Raw genomic sequence first — 13,456 nt, 5'->3', positions numbered from 1 at the left:
CTAGATACAAATTTGACTACATTTTTAAATTGCACCAATAGATATACTGTATTTGAATACACCCTAAGGCCTCTTGCAAATGACCGTATCCGCTTTGCGGTCTGCAAATCATGGATCCACAAAATACGGATGCAGTCTGTGTGCATCCCGCAATTTTCACTGGACTCGCTGGAAAGAAATCTTGTTTTCTTGTCCTCAAAACGGACAAAAATAGGACAGCTCAGGTTCTATAATATATGGCCCAAATGCATGCTACCCCTTTTTTTTTTTTTTTTTGCAGATCCATAGAAATGAAGGAGTCCATGTGTGATGAAAAAAATGTGGAAAGGACAAGGACCAAAAATATGGTTGTTATGAATGAGGCCTTGGGCTTTGTGGTAGACGGATGCTTACAGGGGAAGTTTTCTTGTTATTTCTTACAACCTTATACTGTACACAGCCATATGTTTAGACCCATCTGCTGTTGACTTTCCAGCAACACATCATAGTCAGCCAAGCTACAATTATCCATGCACTCTTCTAGGGTGTTTGGCCCATTCAAAGTATAGGTTTGACTACTTCTTTGCCCTACAAACATACTTCTGATGTGGTCAGGAAATATGGATGCATAAAACTAGACAGGGCCTCATGCACACAACCATATTTATTTCCACATCTGATCTGCATTTTTTTGTGGCTTGAATGCAGACCCATTCATTTTAACGGGGGTCACTAAAATGTGCTCAGCACACTGTGTGCTGTCCACATCCATATGACAATGGGACCCACGGACCACAAAATAGTCATGTGCATGAGGCCTTATGGTGTCATTTTGTACAGTGCTGTAATAGAGCTGCCATCAGCCCTATGAAATAGAAAAATGCTTTAGGGCTCATGCATCGAACGTATTTTTTGTCTGTTTCCGTTATGTTTTTTTTTTGCCTCCCGTAGACGGAACCATTCACTTCAATGGGGACGCAAAAGATTGAAAGGAGTCCATGTGCGTACCGTGTTTGTATGTCCATTCTGCAAAAAAATACAACATGTTCTATTATTGTCTACATTACGGGCAAGGATAGGACTGTTCTATTATGGGTTGGCCATTCCGGTCTGCAAAATGAGGAGTAGAAAGCAACAACGGTTGTGTGCATGAGCCCTTACAGTGGTTCCACACATTGGGGTAAATTTAGCCACAAGAATTTGTGCAGTCAGTTTCGCTTGAGGCTTTATCAAGACAAATTTATCAAACGTTGCACGTTGTTTTATATATTTGGCACCTCTTTAAAAAAAAAAAGTTTTTAGGTCATTTTTAAAAGTTACATTTAAGAAATCCGGCGTATACCTACTCGCCTAGCTAACCACCCTTCTTTTCCCACCCACTTTTCAAAAGTGGTGAGAGAAAAGTAAAAAAAATAAAAAATTGCAAACATGGCATGCTCCAAAATTATTATTATTTTTTTTAAACCAGAAAACCACAATACAGAGCTTTTTTTCACTTTTGTTATACAGCCAGATGTTACTTTAAAATATACTTTAAGAAGAAAAAAAAAACAACACTAAAAAGAAAAGAATTGTAAACAGCAAAGAGCATATGGGGTGCAACGCATGCATCTAAACCAAACTGATATTAAACAAAAATACATAGAAACATGGAAAATGAAAAGCCCAACTACAAGAAAAAAAGATTTCGAGAATGCTATAATAGTAAGAATTCACAGCCGGCCCGTTCCTTTCCAAGCCCACGCTACGCCGACTTATTTAGACCTGGCGTGAGCAGTGAGAAGTCGCAGACTGCGGCACCATTAATCGTTGCTCCGCAATCTGCGCCTGAAATACGCCTAATATAGGTGTTTTTCTGAATAATAAAATGACCCCAGGGGCAGACAGGGAACTTAAAGTGGCCCTGGACAAAAAATAAAAAAATAAACGTAGCCCCAGATACCACTGTGCAGCACAAAATACTGCCTAAATTAATGAATGCCGAGTGCATCAGATCATTATATGCTTTTGGCCAAGAGGAGGGTTTAGGCGGCCTTCTGGGCATTGGCCTACTGGGAATTTTCCCTGTAGGGTCTATGGCCAATCCGCCCCTGAATGGTCCCCATTGTGTATACAACTAGACTGACAGAAGACTGATGTACCTGGAGTTCAGATACATGAAAGGTTCTCTACAGTCTAGAGGTTTAGGATGGCTGCGCATGGTGCGGATTACACATGTTTTTTGCGCAGATTTTGAGTGGAAAATCTACAGCGTAATACAATAAAAGCAAAGTGAATGAGATTAGACGTATCTAATGTACACTTTGCTTTTTTTCTTAGGTGTGGACATTGACCTGTTGTGCAGATTTTCAAATCCACAGCATGTCAATTGTCTGTGCGATTCCGCACCTTCTGTAGAGTGGTTTTCAATCGGGTTGTTAACATAAAAAGAGAAAATTTGCACTAAAAGCCGAGATAAATAGTGCAGATTTATGTGCATTTTTTGTGCAGTTTCAGTGCAGATTTCTGCACACAAATCTACACTGTGTGCAGGCACACTTACAGTGAATCAATCAGGGTGTCCTTACCATTTGAAGGACATGCTTTTCAGACTACTGTACAAATCCTAGCTGGACAAAATGTGCAAACACCTGTGCAGATTCTCAAGCCTTTATTAAGTGCATCCTGGGAAAAAGCAGGTGTACCGCTGGTGGTGAACAATTACATAAAGATCACACCAACTATTCATTACTAATTGGTCTTCCCATCACTAAATGCTCTCCTCTCCAATCTATCCACAATGCAGCAACCAGGCTCATCTATCTGTCTAACTACTACTCCGATGCCTCCACCCTGTGCCAGTCATTGCACTGGTTTCCAATACAGTATAGGATTTAATTTAAACTTCTCACTCGTTACTCTCACCCACAAAAGATCTTCACAGTGCTGCACCCCCTAAACTGCTTCTCAGTCCAAACCTCTCACTCTTGTCCTAAAGTCTTTTCTTGAGCTGCACCAATTCTCTGGAATGCTCTACCCCAGACAAGTTAACTCCCAACAACCACAGTTTTAGACATGCCCCAAAAACACATTGGTTCAGGTTGGCCTATTACATGGCACAGTGGATTTCTCTAAAACCAAATGCACCATTGTGCCACATTTTGGTGCAATTTACAACAAAGTCTAGTGGCAATCACATTAGTAACGGTGGGCCATTATGTGGTCGGACAGTCCTTCTGAAATTGGAGGGTTTGGCTGCCTTACAGGGTTTTTTCTATAAACACCATTCATCACCGGTTCACAGGATAGGACATAAATGTATGATCTCTAGGGTTCCAACTGCTGGGACACCCTGCCAATCACAAAAATGGGGTTCCCCAATTTAAATAGAGTGGTAGGGTGCATGAATAACCACCACTCCATTCATGGCATAAAGCTCCTTGGGCAACGACTGGCCACTCACCGTAACTTCATTGGCGTGATAAATGTTTTTTGCCTGAAACGCACAGCCTGTACTAACGCTTCAATACAGTTTTCTGCATTGCATTATCTACAGAGTACACTGTCCTAACCTATATGCAGAAACTAGGACCTCCAGGACCTGCACCACATACCTAAGCACATGAAGATGTGCAGCCATCTATCAAGGTGGTGCTCAACTCCATTCAATGTCTATGGGTCGAATTCAGATAGATGTCTGTATGAGTGTAAGAAATGGGTAATAATTTATTTTACATTTAGCATAGCGCGTTTTGAGGCTGTACAAGCCTCTTTATCAGTCTGAACACACATTATGTCATGTTCACTTCCTCCAGCGTTGGAAACTTATTCAATGTACGTACAGAGACCCTGCTGTGATCCTCAGAAACGAAATGTTCCATGAGATGTGAAAATTCACAGTCTAATATAGGTCACATACTTTTTTTTAATCGTCAGCAAACAAGAAATAAATACCTTGCATAGATTCCAAGCTTTAAAGAGATTCTTAGGATGTCACGCTGTGGAGGCCTTAAAGAGGCTGTCTCACTTCAGCAAGTGGCATTTATCAGGTAGAGAAAGTTAATATAAGGCACTTACTATTGTATTGTTATTATCCATATTGCCTCCTTTACTGGCTTGAGCCATTTTTCCATCATATTATACACTGCTCGTTTTCAGGGGTTATGGCCGCCGCTGCAGCACAGATACAAGGTGGCTGGGATTGGAGCTGTTGCACAACATTGCCTATGTCTACTCCCATGGTCCCGGCCACCATAGAGGCCATGCTTTTTCCTATAGTGTGCGAGCACGGCCACCACTCCTGGATTGCAGGGTGCTGGTAACCTCAGGAAACGAGCAGTGTATAATGTGATGGGTAAATGAATCCAGCCAGCAAAGGAAGCAATATGGACAATCACAACACCTTAGGAAGTGCCTTGTATTAATTATGACTACATGATAAGTGTTATTTGCTTAAGTAAGGCAATCATTTTAATTATTTATACACATTGTTCTTGCAAAATTTATGACACCAATTTGCTTTTGTTTTCAGAAGATAAGTACAAGAAGGAATCTCAGCACATGACTGCGATGCATTTGACAAAAGAGGTTACTCTATTTTGCTTTTAGTCAGTGTGACTACTCAAAATCATGCTTTGTATACCTGCATATCACACAGCCAATAGAGACCCGATGCCGATGGCTCATTTTTGTCACTTGGCCAAAAGGAGCAAACCTTCCTCTGCAGAGCTGTTCCCTATCTCTAGCCCTGAGTACACGCGTCAATTGATATCATCTTTTAATTTTGCGGTGGGCCCATTATGCCAAGTCGGACAGAAAAAGTCTAGTTATGGTCTACATGTGGCACTTCTATGATTTTCTAGGTTCAGGAGGGTGCACCATATTACAGACTCAAATCAGTTTTCAATATTGTCATAGTCAAAAAGATCAAAAGTTTGTTGTACTGGGTTCTTGCATAAAAAAAAACTGGTCTAAAGCCGACCATACACGTTCTATACTGCTCCTTCAGGCCTTGTACATTGGCATCGATGTCCAAATGTGTGTATACCCTTTGCAAAAATTAAAGTTCCCAGCAAAACTGCCAGGGGCACTCCGACTCTTTGGCTCAGGAATCACCGATGGCGAGCCGGTCATATGTCATCCAAGTTTTATTGTATCACAGTGAAATTTTCTGTGCTGTCCTACGGGCATAATCTTATATTTCTCAACATTATTCATATGCCACCATCTACACTTAAAACACAAAGAAGATAATTTTAGGCCTCAAAAATTATTTATGAATTCTCCAACTAAGGTTATCTGGTATATTAGTATACATTCAGATTTATAGCGGAAAATTTGCATAATTTTTATTTAGCAGGGTCAAGTAGAACAATAAAAAAAAAAAAAAAACAGTATGCCATGCAAGGTAATTGGCCATGAAACCGACAAAGAAATAATGGATGAATATGGTTAAGGCGATTAGTAATACAGATGGGATCTGCAGGTCCTGAATGAACAAATGTCTAGTCATTTGCATAATACTATAAACATGTCTCATTTATCCATCCAATAAAACTCTAAAGGATGGACGTAGAGGCAGCTCCTCAATACATTGCACAGCCCGAGCTGAGCTGGATAGCGCCCACATTCGGATACATAATGGTTCAAACAAATGGCTGACTACAATATGCTTATACGCTTATTGCACTGCAGAACACCAGGTAGTTGACCAACAATGAAGAGCATTAGACATTTTCCATTCTAAGGCCTCTAGTTGTACCATCATTCTACTATGAGAAATACAGGTCTTGGGCTATGCTCAAAATCAGCATCAGAGCCTCTATTGCAGATTCCATCAAATTTGACAGTAAGAATAAGGGCTCATGCACACGACAGTATTTTGCGTTCAGTATACTGGACGTTTTTTGAGTTCAGTATACGGAACATATACTGAACCATTCATTTCAATGGTTCAGCAAAAAATACTGAAGTGTCTCCGTGTGCATTCCGTTTCAGTATTTCTGTGCCGTGAAAAGATAGAACATGTCCTATTCTTGTCCGCAAATCACGGTGCTTGGCTCTATTTAAGTCAATGGGTCCGCAAAAAAAAACTGAACGCATCCGTATGTCTTTCGTATCCGTTCCGTTTTTGCTGAACCATCTATTGAAAATGTTATGCCCAGCCCAATTTTTTCTATGTAATTACTGTATATGGCATACGGAAAAACATAATGGAAAAATGGAAAGGAAACGGAAACACAACGGAAACAAAAAACGAAAACACTGAAAAAGCAATACTGTAGTGTGCATGAGGCCTAAGGCCTCATGCACACGACCGTTGTTTTGGTCCGTTCCTAGATACTGGTCGTGTTCCTTCCACATTTTGCAGAAGGGAACATCCGACTAATAAAAGAACTGTCCTATCCTTGTCCTTAATATGAACAAGAATAGGACATGTTCTGCGGACTAAAACAACAGTCCTGTGCATGAGCCCTAAATGTGTTTCAAGGGGTTATCTGAGATATATCAACTGATCAGATATCAGAGGATAGGTCATCAATATCTGATTGGTGGGGTCCAACACTTGAGACCACCACCAATCAGCTGTTTGAGAAGGCACCAGCACTAGTGCCGTGGCCTTCTGAAAGAATTGCCTATGGCCCTAGGCCATGTGACTGCTATACCAAGCACAGTTGCTATACAATGTGCGGCGCTGTGCTTAGTGCGCTGAGAGAAGGCCGCGTCGCTACTGCGAGTGCCGGTGCCATCTCAAACAGCTGATCGGCGGGGGTATTGGGCGTTGGACCCACACCGATCATACACTGGTGACCTATCCAGCGTATAGGTTGAAGTAGAAGAGTCACAGCAGGATCTCCGTTTTTTTTCTTTTTTCTTGCAAAAGCTTCACAGCATGTATACAAATAAAGTGCAACGTTTCGGCTGTAACCAGCCTTTATCAAGCATAATCAAACTGTGAAATATACCAACATTAAATAGGATAACCACCAACCCTCCTCAAATGACATCAGCCAATAGTATACGTTCACCTGCCTCACAAAACCAATCGTGATTGGTCACAATAGTAATCCCTCTTTTGCATAAATCAACTGTCTCACCTGGGTAGGTTGCACCTTGGAATCACTTACTCCCGCCCGACAATCGCGTCCCCGCCTGTACTGCGCAGGCTCGCGCTACTCACTGTTTACATGTCCCCACGGCAACCACGCTGCAGATCTCGCAGAAGTCCCGCGTGAGCCCGTCACAATGCGTAACTCTACAAGCTGCAGCGCCGGCACCAAGACCAAGAGTCGCACGCAAATGTGACATCACACTGCGTCACCGTTGCCAAGGTAACATATAAAGCTTTGCGGACATAACGACAAACGGGGCACCGGGAGCAAGGGTCCATCTATCCAATGGTACATGACATATAAATCTCCACCTCCAAGGAATTGGGGCAGAGCACATATATGACAGTGATACCATACCTCTAGTTTAGGGATTGGGCATATATCTGGTTTTTGGCGCCTGATGCATTCTGGTGACCCGATGAGACCATGGTGTGTGCTGCTTTCATTCCCTTTTCTACTATCCAGCGTATAGGTTATCAGTTAAAATATCGTGGAAAACCCCTCTAATTGCAACCCAGTTAAGGCAGAGTTCACACGAATGTGTGTGACCCGTGCTGCGGCCCGCAATGCACGATCGCCGGCCGTAGGTCAGCCGCATCGGATCGCGGACCCATTCACTTTAATGGGTCCGCGATCCGCAAAAAGATAGGGCATGTTCTATCTTTTTGCGGAACGGAAGTATGGGACGCAACCCCACGGAAGCACTCCGTAGTGCTTCCGAGGGGTCCCGTTCCGTGCGGCCGCTCCGCAATTCCGGATTTGCAGACCCATTGAAGTGAATGGGTCCGCATCCGTGATGCGGAATGCACACGGAACTGTGGCCGTGTATTGCGGACCGCAATTTGCGGGCCGCAATACGGCCACGGATCACACACGTTCGTGTGAACTAGTACTAACTGCAACCCAGCCTATGAACGCATCAATCCGTGCTAATCTGCATCACCACATTACACAGGCAGATGCAAAGTATATGGGAGAGGAATGATACTGCCGTCACCTTCCCATTCCATTCTACCGATTGTCTCCCTGTGTAATCAGTGATGTGTGGTTGATATACTGCTGACAAATCGGGCACCTGTCATTCTGCTGAGAGATGCAAATGCCGCCAAACAAGCTTGTGCTGTATGGAAAAGAACCCTTTCTTTCTATAGACAATGTTGAACAGCACAAGAAGACTATGTAAAGTATCTCTACTGCATTCCCAATATGTAAGCCTGAAAGACTAGACCCATCCTGCACACAACACCAGATTGCTGGCACTGGACGGACGACAAAGAACGGTCATGTCCCCCCTCGCTTCCTGATCCTTCTATCCAGCATCGCCTCCTGAAGGCACACAGCACGGGACGCCTGAACAGGAAACGTCACAATGCTTTTATCTGCGTCGCCTTATAGTGGTTTATATGTGAAATGTATAAACAGCCCCCACGATGTCGCACCACGCCCTGCTGGGAACATAGACGTTACTATGAAAAATACTGCGGGTGCTGAAGCAAAACTATAGTAAAACTTAAAAATCACAGGCATTCCTGAGCGTACCCACAAAGCATGCCCCCACAGGGTAACTCTGGGGCTCCAATCCCTGCCTGTCTGAAGGGACACTTACCTGGGAACACAGTACAGGGGTGTCAGCAGCTGTGCCCTCGCTCTTGTTTACATGCAGGCGCCCACCATGACGAGGACAACAACAGTCCTGCCTCTGCATTGGTCATCTGTGATGAAGCACATACTCCTTCCAGTGACATGGGAGGCTGAGCTAATATCAACCACTTGCATATTAAAAATAGCTGACAAATTCCCTCCTACCTTGCCTTTCGGAGTTAACCTTTTCAGTGCCAGAAAGAGCAAAAAGATTAACCACCTGGTTCCCCTTGGCTCATTACAATGGCATTACGTCATATGTTTTCTAGTAACGACTATCTAATGTAATTATTATTTCAGTCCCCCGTACAGGGAAGCAGTTAAAGCAGAAACATGCGTGGGCTGCAGCTGAGAGAAGCAAGGACGGATCTCCCGGTATTTGTACTGAAAACAGAGTTGGGGCTCATTCACACAACCGTGGTTTGGTTCCACATAAGAGGCACATTTTTTTGCGGCTCGGGTGCGGACACATTTACTTAAATGGGGCCACAAAGGATGCGGACAGCACTCAGTGTGCTGTCCGCATCAGTTGCTCCGTTCCGTGGCCCCGCAAAAATTATGTCATGTCCTATTCTTGTCCGTTTGGTGGACAAGAATAGGCATTTCTATAAAGGGCCGTCCGTTCCGCAAATTGCGGAAGGCAGACAGGCGGCATCTGTGTTTTGCGGATCCGCAATGTGCAGACCGCAAAACACAGCACGGTCGTGTGAACAAGCCCTAAGGCCTCTTGCACACACGTTTTTTTTCTTGTTTACATTCCGTTTTTTTTGCGGACCGTATACGGAACCATTCATTTCAATAGATCCGCAAAAAAAACGGAAGGTACTCCGTATGCCTTCCGTTTCCATCTTTCCATTTTTCCGTTCAAAGATAGAACATGTCCTATTATTGTCCGCATAACGGACAAGGATAGTACTGTTCTATCAGGGGCCAGCTGTTCCGTTCTGCAAAAAAACGGAATGCACACGGACGTCATCTGTATTTTTTGCGGATCGCAAAATACTGAAAAAGCCATACTGTCGTGTGCAAGAGGCCTAAGGGTACTTTCAGACTTGCGTTGCTGGATTCCGACAGACAGTTCCGTCGCTGGCAATCTGTATGCAAACGGAAACCATTTGTAGACGGATCCGGATGCGGATCCGTCTCACGAATGCATTGCATCCGTGTTTTTTTTGCGGATCAATTCTAACAATGCCTAAAACGGACAAGAATAGGACATGTTCTATTTTTTTTGCGGGGCTACGGAATGGACATACTGATGCGGACAGCACACGGTGTGCTGTCCGCATTTTTTGCGGACCCATTGAAATGAATTGGTCCACATCCTATCCGCAAAAAAAAACGGAACGGAAACAAAACATTCGTGTGCATGTAGCCTAAACATGATTTGTCACCTATATTGTGATCTATCAAAACTTTATAGCTGTGTAAGGCTACATGCACACGAACATACACTGCGTGCAGAATTATTAGGCAAATTAGTATTTTGACCACATAATCCTCTTTATGCATGTTGTCTTACTCCAAGCTGTATAGGCTCGAAAGCCTACTACCAATTAAGCTTATTAGGTGATGTGCATCTCTGTAATGAGAAGGGGTGTGGTCTAATGACATCAACACCCTATATTAGGTGTGCATAATTATTAGGCAACTTCCTTTCCTTTGGCAAAATGGGTCAAAAGAAGGACTTGACAGGCTCAGAAAAGTCAAAAATAGGGAGATATCTTGCAGAGGGATGCAGCACTCTTAAAATTGCAAAGCTTCTGAAGCGTGATCATCGACCAATCAAGCGTTTCATTCAAAATAGTCAACAGGGTCGCAAGAAGCGTGTGGAAAAACCAAGGCGCAAAATAACTGCCCATGAACTGAGAAAAGTCAAGCGTGCAGCTGCCAAGATGCCACTTGCCACCAGTTTGGCCATATTTCAGAGCTGCAACATCACTGGAGTGCCCAAAAGCACAAGGTGTGCAATACTCAGAGACATGGCCAAGGTAAGAAAGGCTGAAAAACGACCACCACTGAACAAGACACACAAGCTGAATTGTCAAGACTGGGCCAAGAAATATCTCAAGACTGATTTTTCTAAGGTTTTATGGACTGATGAAATGAGAGTGAGTCTTGATGGGCCAGATGGATGGGCGCGTGGCTGGATTGGTAAAGGGCAGAGAGCTCCAGTCCGACTCAGAAGCCAGCAAGGTGGAGGTGGAGTACTGGTTTGGGCTGGTATCATCAAAGATGAGCTTGTGGGGCCTTTTCGGGTTGAGGATGGAGTCAAGCTCAACTCCCAGTCCTACTGCCAGTTTCTGGAAGACACCTTCTTCAAGCAGTGGTACAGGAAGAAGTCTGCATCCTTCAAGAAAAACATGATTTTCATGCAGGACAATGCTCCATGACACGCGTCCAAGTACTCCACAGCGTGGCTGGCAAGAAAGGGTATAAAAGAAGAAAATCTAATGACATGGCCTCCTTGTTCACCTGATCTGAACCCCATTGAGAACCTGTGGTCCATCATCAAATGTGAGATTTACAAGGAGGGAAAACAGTACACCTCTCTGAACAGTGTCTGGGAGGCTGTGGTTGCTGCTGCACGCAATGTTGATGGTGAACAGATCAAAACACTGACATAATCCATGGATGGCAGGCTTTTGAGTGTCCTTGCAAAGAAAGGTGGCTATATTGGTCACTGATTTGTTTTTGTTTTGTTTTTCAATGTCAGAAATGTATATTTGTGAATGTTGAGATGTTATATTGGTTTCACTGGTAAAAATAAATAATTGAAATGGGTATATATTTGTTTTTTGTTAAGTTGCCTAATAATTATGCACAGTAATAGTCACCTGCACACACAGATATCCCCCTAAAATAGCTAAAACTAAAAACAAACTAAAAACTACTTCCAAAAATATTCAGCTTTGATATTAATGAGTTTTTTGGGTTCATTGAGAACATGGTTGTTGTTCAATAATAAAATTAATCCTCAAAAATACAACTTGCCTAATAATTCTGCACTCCCTGTATTTTGTTTCTGTGTCTGTTCCATTTTTTTTGCGAATGGGATGCAGACCCATTCATTTCAATGGGTCCGCAAAAAATGCAAACAGCACACAGTGTGCTGTCCGCATCAGTATGTCTGTTCCGTAGCCCCGCAAAAAATAATAATAATATAGAACATGTCCTATTCTTGTCCATTTTAGGCCTCATGCACACGGCTGTTTTGGTCCGCATCCGAGCAGCAGTTTTGGCAGCTCAGATGCGGACCCATTCACTTTAATGGGGCCGCAAAACATGCGGACAGCACTCCATGTGCTGTCCGCATCCGTTGCTCCATTCCGTGGCCCCGCAAAAAAAAATATAACATGTCCTATTCTTGTCTGCGCTTTGCGGACAAGAATAGGCAGGTATATTAATGGCTGTCCGTGCAGTTACGCAAATTGCGGAATGCACACGGACGCTGTGTTTTGCGGATCCGCGGTTTGCAGACCGCAAAAAACGGAATGGTCGTGTGCATGTAGCCTTAGTGTCATGGAATTAATGTTAGAGTTAAAGATGTTGTCTCACTTCAGCAATTGGCATTTATCATGTAGAGAAAGTTAATACAAGGCACTTACTAATGTATTGTTATTGTCCATATTGCCTCCTTTGCTGGCTGGATTCATTTTTCCATCACATTATACACTGCTCGTTTCCATGGTTACGACCACCCTGTAATCCAACAGTGGCGGCCGTGCTTGCACACTATAGGACAAAGCGCCGGCCTCTCTGGGGGGTCGGGACCGTGGGAGTGCGCACTTTTTTCTATAATGGGAAAGCACGGCCATCTCTGCTGGACTGCAGGGTGGTCGTATCCATGGAAACGAGCAGTGTATAATGTGATGGGGAAATTAATCTAGCCAGCAAAGGAGGCAATATGGATAATAACAACACATTAGTAAGTGCCTTATATTAACTTTGTCTACATGATAAATGCCATTTGCTGAAGTGACACAACCCCTTTAATGGTGTATTAAAGTATTGCCATCTAGATCATTTTTAGCATATCCACAGGATATAACTATCACTTTGTATCCATGGAATTAAATCAAGAGTTGGCCTTTAACTTCATTGCAGAGTGGAAAGTGCCACTGTGGTGGTCCCAAGCCAAGCAAGTGCACTGGGTCGGCTTGAAAAATCTGCCAAATGCCTCCCGATTAGAAAGGGCAGCCACTGTCAATGTTACTGTAGTTCACATTGAAATCTTGAATGAGGACTACCCCCCCCCCCCCCCATGCGCCTTGATGAGTCAAGGTTGTTTTAGTGTCATGAGAGAGACCTATGCAATATTACCACTCATTAAGCCATATTCCTATCAAACTGATAAGAATTTAGCTTTGTGTGAGTGCTTATGAGCTGTCAGGAGTTCAGAGATAAGTTCACACATTGAGCTGTCAGAGCTTCTGTCTGACAGATTTACAGTAAAATAGAAAGCAAGTCAGTCTGCAGATACACTGAAACTGAAGGCCGTAGTACAAAAATAACTGAACATCTTTAGTAAAGACCAACTGAAACAATGATTTTTATTTAAAAAGAATAAAATGAAATTATAAAAATATGCCCCAAAAGGTGTTCATAGCCTTTAAGTTATCATTATCCTGTTTTTTAAATAAACAACTCATGAGTTTAGCCCATTTTCCCCTTTGTTTTTCGTGTATGAATTTCCTTCCATTCCATAATAGCAAAAAATCTTCAGCACGATTATGTATCGTCAC

The 13,456-nt window shown here is 43.1% G+C and overlaps 1 protein-coding gene across 2 annotated transcripts in view; it reads right to left on the bottom strand.

The window, feature by feature from the left end:
* The window catches only part of TRIM2 (tripartite motif containing 2), an 82,809-nt gene that overhangs the window by 50,260 nt on the left and 19,093 nt on the right, over window positions 1-13,456 (bottom strand). Inside the window, exon 1 of one of the 2 annotated variants that reach the window (XM_040418556.1) lies at window positions 8,677-8,807. The exons of the other annotated variant lie outside the window; for it this stretch is intronic. The gene's annotated coding sequence lies outside the window, so the exon portion shown is untranslated. Of the gene's footprint in view, window positions 1-8,676; window positions 8,808-13,456 lie in introns of those variants that run through there. 2 annotated transcript variants of the gene reach the window in all.

This window comes from Bufo bufo, chromosome 2 (genome assembly GCF_905171765.1).
Source record: "Bufo bufo chromosome 2, aBufBuf1.1, whole genome shotgun sequence".
Classification (NCBI taxonomy): domain Eukaryota; kingdom Metazoa; phylum Chordata; class Amphibia; order Anura; family Bufonidae; genus Bufo; species Bufo bufo.
Note: the sequence above shows the minus strand (reverse complement) of the source record. Positions and strands in the feature narration are given on the sequence as shown.